Here is a 6,000-nt window from a genome sequence, read left to right as displayed (position 1 = left end):
TCCTTTGTAACCACAGAATAAGACTTGTTACTTCCCAGCCAGGGAAAGAAGAATCCTCATGGCATTCCATACTGTAAGGTCTATCATTGCCACCCCTCCCCTTTTCCATATCAATTTATATATTAGTTAGGACTCTGGTTTGCAAGTGACAAATACCCAACTCAAACTGGCTTAAAGAAAATGGGAATTTATTTACACATGGAACTGACAGGGCTGTGGAATAGACTGGTTTGGGGCATGCCTGGATATAAGGGCTCAAGTGATGTCATCTACATCCTCGTTTTCTCTCTAATAGGTTTCCTCCATTTGGTAGTCATGAGGGCCACCAGAAGCTCAAGACTCACATGTTATCAGCTTAGCAACCTTGGCAGAAAGAGAGCATCTTCTCTGATAAGTCTGGCAGAAAAATCCCAGAGAAGATTCTGATGGGCTCTGTCCTCATTCCTGAATCAACTACTGTGACCATGGGAATGGAATATTCTGACTGGTCATGTGTCTACTATGGTCAGGGGAGGCAGATCAGCCACACCTAAACTATTTAGAAGTGGTTCCCTTCTGGAAAAGGGTTTGGTTACTGGAAGAAGGCAGGATGAATGCTGGGAAGGCAAAATAACAGCTGCTCACTATAATGGTATTTTAGCCATTCGAAGGAGGTCAATTTGGCTAGAGCAGTGGCTCTCAAATTGTGGTCCCCAGACCTACTGAATCAGAAACTCAGCAATCTGTGTTTAATAAACCCACCAGGTGACTCTGATACAGGATAAAGTTTGAGATCCAGTGATAAAGAGGTTTCCCTCAGGGGCTATGGAAGTGCAATGGAGCTAGCAGTTAATTCTGGGTATGGGGGTATTTCTTAGGGGAGGTGGAATCTATTTGGGTCCTAAAGTAGGAGGTGGACCTCATGTGTGAGGAAATTTCCATTTCGTACTCTCTAACTTCCTACTTTTCTTTTTCACTGAAGCCTGGCTAATGCCAATTTACCATATTTATCCTGCCTCTTTGAGCCACTGTGACTCATCTTTTCTTTCTCCTAGAATATCCTTCTTTTTCTCCTCACTGATTCAAACTCTAGCCATCCTTGAAGGTTCAGCTCAAACTTTTGTCTTTTCCAGGAAATCTTACCTGATAATCTCAATTTTCACATGCTTAATGATTCCTTATATACCAGGTACCATGGTAAGTACTGGAATTGCTTAAATGAATTATACTCCCTGGTTTAAAGGCTATATGCATATTTTTAAAGATGCCATTAGAATGCCCTCTAAAAATGGCTCTACCAGTTTACATATTCACCAGCATGTGAGGCTGCTTAGTTCCCCACATGCTCATCACCACTATAGACACTATCAGTCTTTCTCATTTTTTAAAAAAATTTATTTATTTATTTATTTATTTGTTTCTTTGTTTGTTTTTGGCTGTGTTAGGTCTTTGTTTCTGTGCGAGGGCTTTCTCTAGTTGTGGCAAGCGGGGGCCACTCTTCATCGCGGTGCGCGGGCCTCTCACTATCGCGGCCTCTCTTGTTGCGGAGCTCAGGCTCCAGACGTGCAGGCTCAGTAATTGTGGCTCCCGGGCCTAGTTGCTCCGCGGCATGTGGGATCTTCCCAGACCAGGGCTCGAACCCGTGTCCACTGCATTGGCAGGCAGATTCTCAACCACTGCGCCACCAGGGAAGCCCTCAGCCTTTTATTATTGCTATTTGCTTGATATATGTTTTTCCACCCTTTTACTTTCAACCTATTTGTATCTTTGAGTCTAAAGTGTGTGTCCCATAGACAAAATATATTTGGAGATATATTTTTATCTATTTTGATGATCTCTGCCTTTTGACTGGATTCTTTAATCCATTCACATACAATGTTATTATTTATGTGATTGGATTTATTTCTGCTGTTTTACTTTTAATTTTCTGTTAGTCTCATAACTATTTCCCTCCTTTATTGCTTTCTTCTGTATCATGTGGATGTTTTCCTACTGTAATATCTTAATTCTTTTAATAATTTTTTTCATTATATAGATATTTTTGAATTATTTTCTTAGTTGTTGCTCTAGGGTTTACCATGTACATTTTAACTTTTCAGAATCCATTCAGATTTATACTGACTTATTTGTAGTGATATTTAAAAGCATTACTCTTGTGTAGCTCTAGTGCCTCTTCCCCTTTTTGGTGCTTTTAAAATAACGTTACCTTATATATGTTACAAACCCCAAAATATATTGTTATAAGTATTACTTTATATAATTTTATGTCTTTTAGGGAAGCTGAGAGAAGAAAGGACAGCAAGTGTATATTTATAGAGTTTGTTATAGTAATCTTATTTACCATTTTTGGTTCTCCTCATTTGTTCCTGTGTTTTCAAGTTACCACCTGGTGTCATTACCTTACTGAAATACAAATTTGCTTCCATTCACTTCCTTCTATTATTGTCAAATAGATTACATTTCTATGTGTTGTAGGCCAACAAAACAATTATATACCTGTTGTTTTAAAAGTTGATTTTTAAATCACTTAAGAGAAGAAAGAAGAATAAATAGGCATTTATATTGTCTTTCATAATTACCTTTACTGGTATCTTTGCTTTTTCATAAGGATTTGAATTACTGTCTGCAGTCTCTTGTTTTCCACCTTAATAACTTCCTTTCGCATTTCTTATAAGATAGGTCTTCTTGCAACAAATTCTCAGTTTTTGTTTGTTTGGACTGTCTTTATTTCACTTTCATTTTTGAAAGATAGATTTGCTGGAGAGAAGATTCTTGGTTGACAATTTTTTTCCTTTAATACTTTGAATATGTCATTCCAGTGCCTTTTGGCCCCCATTGTTTCTGATGAGAAATCAGTATGCGATGAGTTGTTTTTGTACTGCTGCTTTCAAAATTCTTTTTGTCTTTGTCTTTCAACATTTTTACTATGATATGTTTGTGTGTGGATATATTTGCGTTTACATGACTTGGTCGAGCTTCATGTATGTGTAGAATAATGTTTTTCATCAAATTTGGAAAGCACTTGGACATTATGTCTTCAATTTTTTTTTTCTTTTCTGCTCTTTTCTCTGTCTCCTCTTTCCTCTTCTTCTGGTACTTACATTATGCATATGTTGGTGCACTTACTGGTATCCAACATTTCTCTGAGGCTCTGTTAACTTTTCTTCATTCTTTTTTTCCCTCTGTTCTTTGGGTTGCATAATTACCATTGGTCTATCTTCAAGAGAGCTGATTCTTTCTTTTGTTAGTTCAAACCTATTGTTGAGCCCCTCTAGTGAACTTGTCATTTTAGTTATTGTGCTTTTTTATCTCCACAATGTTCATGTAGTTCTTTTTAAAAGTTACTTCTCTCTCTTTATTGACATTCTCTATTTGTTGCAATGTTGTCATACCTTTGTCTACTTCTTCTAGCATGGTTTTCTTTAACTCTTTCAATATGTTTATAATGGTTATTATGAAATCTTTGTCTGTTAAATCCAATATCTGGGCCCTCTCACAGCCAGTTTCTGTTGCCTATCTATTTTCCTATGTATGAGTTAGTCACACATCCTGTTTCTTTGTATGTCTTGTAATTTTTTGTCATTGAAAACTGGACACTTAAGGTAATATACTGTAGCAAATCTGATACTGATTCTCCTTCTCCCCTGGGACTTGTTTGTTGTTGTTTATTTATTTATTTGTTTAGTGACTTAACTATTTTAGTGAAGTCTGTTGCCCCTGCAGTGTGCAGACTCTGTACTTGCTCCTTAGAGATTATAGCCTTCAATGTGCACAAGTTGCTCTGGGATGACAGTGTTTTAGCAGTGCTCTCTTTGACTGTCTCTTTCCCTGATCTCTCTGTTAAGCTGTCTGCCTCTGTTGGTATCACATCCAGCTTTTAGGCTGATTTCTCTATTGTTTCGGACATAAATTTCTTTATAATCTGGTCCAATTCAATTTGGGCTCCTTGGCTGGTGTACTTTTTGAGACTAGTCTCTGACATGTCGTCTGTCCCCAGGAGGCTATGTTAACTTTTTCTTTCCCTGGTTCTCTCTGTTAAACTTGCTGATCTACCAGTTTAGCTTGCTGATATTATGAAGCTATCAGCCTTCCTCTTAATTTCTTACCCAATTTCTCCATTATTTCTGAGATTGCCAGTGTAGGTTTGAACTTCCCTACACTGTTTTAAATAAAGTCATTTCCTCTGAGGAGAGCTTAAGAGCTCTCTGTTGTTATGACTGCCTTCCTCCCTAGGCAAAATCTCTGAGGCACTGCTCCAGAGCAGGTGTTGGGGACAGTGGCCCACTTCTTTTGGAATGACAACTCTGCTTATGAACAGGACTTTGGGTGGGGGCAGTAGCCTCTGGTCTTCTTGGCTTGCCTCTCCTGGAGTAAAATCTCTGTCCTACCAACAGATTGGGACAAGGGCAATTAGGGCCACAGTATTTTTGGCCTGCTTCATCTGGGATTGAGCCTCCAATTTATGAGTGTGGTCTGGGCTTAAGAAGGGAGCCCTAAACCTCTGTGCTGCACTTGCCTGAAATTTAGCCTCTATAGCACAGAGCTGGGAAGGAACAGAAATGTTGGTGGCCCATCCTTCTTGATGGGGGGGGGGATGCCATATCCCTTGGGAGTTAGGGGAAGAGGGAGCCCCATCCTCTTATCAGTAGCAACTGGAGTAGAGCTTCCATCACACTGAGATTGGTGGGAGTGGCAAGTGAGTGGGCCATGGGTAAACTGCCACAAACTCTCACTTCTTATCAAGGTTTAGTAGATTTTCTTGAATAAATATTTCTTCATTTGCCATCTAAACTTAGGACAATTTACAGACACTTTAAATGATTGTTTTTTAAAAATAATTTTCACCAGTATGTTTGGTTCACTGGGGAGTATGTCTATAGAACTCTTCATGCTTCCACTCTTGAAGTGGATCTTTTTCTGGAATTGCTTTTGTAGCTGGTATGTAGACTCTACACAGAATGTATAGGGGTAAGGAATTCATAAGATGAAAATCCTGAAGGTAAAGGATTATTCTCATTTTATGCTTGTGGAAACTATTATTATCGCTTAAATTAGAGTTCAAGTCAAAATTCTATTGTTTCTAAATCCCAGGTCTTTGTTCACTGATTGATATATCATGCTTTTTTAAAAAAAAATTATTATTTATTTATTTATTTTTGGCTGTGTTGGGTCTTCGTTTCTGTGCGAGGGCTTTCTCTAATTGTGGCAAGCGGGGGCCACTCTTCATCGCAGTGAGCGGGCCTCTCACTATGGCGGCCTCTCTTGTTATGGAGCACAGGCTCCAGATGCACAGGCTCAGTAATTGTGGCTCACGGGCCCCGTTGCACCGCGGCATGTGGGATCTTCCCAGACCAGGGCTCGAACCCGTGTCCCCTGCATTGGCAGGCAGATTCTCAACCACTGCGCCACCAGGGAAGCCCTATCATGCTTTTGATTTGTATTTTTAATGAATTGAGACCCCAATCTTCAGATAACAAATGCATTAGTTATGTCGGCTACATAAAAAATTACCCTAAAACCTAATGGCGCAAAACAAAGATATACTTTTAAAAAAATTTTTTATTTATTTATTTATTTATTTTTGGCTGCATGGGTCTTCGTTGCAGCATGCAGGATCTTAGTTGCAGCATGCAGGCTTCTTAGTTGTGGCATGTGTTGCGACATGCGGACTTCTTAGTTGCGGCATGCGAACTCTTAGTTGCGGCTTGCATATGGGATCTAGTTCTCTGACCAGGGATCAAACCAGGGATCCCTGCATAGGGAGCTTTTAGTCTTACCCACTGGACCACCAGGGAAGTCCCAAAACTATACTTTTTTATCCTTACCATTTCCATGGATAAGGAATTCATAACTGGGTAGTTCCTCCTTAGGGTCCGTCATGAGATTGCTTTCAGGATATTGATTTAAGCTGCAGTCATTTATGCTTCACTGTGGCTGGAGGTTCTGTCTCCCAAGTGGCTCAATGAAATGGCTGCCAATTTGGTGGTAGTTGTTGGCTGGAGGCTTTAATTTCTCTCCTTA

The sequence above is a fragment of the Balaenoptera borealis genome (genome assembly GCF_965194805.1).
Source record: "Balaenoptera borealis genome assembly, chromosome: 15".
Taxonomy (NCBI): Eukaryota; Metazoa; Chordata; class Mammalia; order Artiodactyla; family Balaenopteridae; genus Balaenoptera; species Balaenoptera borealis.
The sequence above is the reverse complement of the archived record's forward strand: the minus strand, read 5'-3'. Positions refer to the sequence as shown.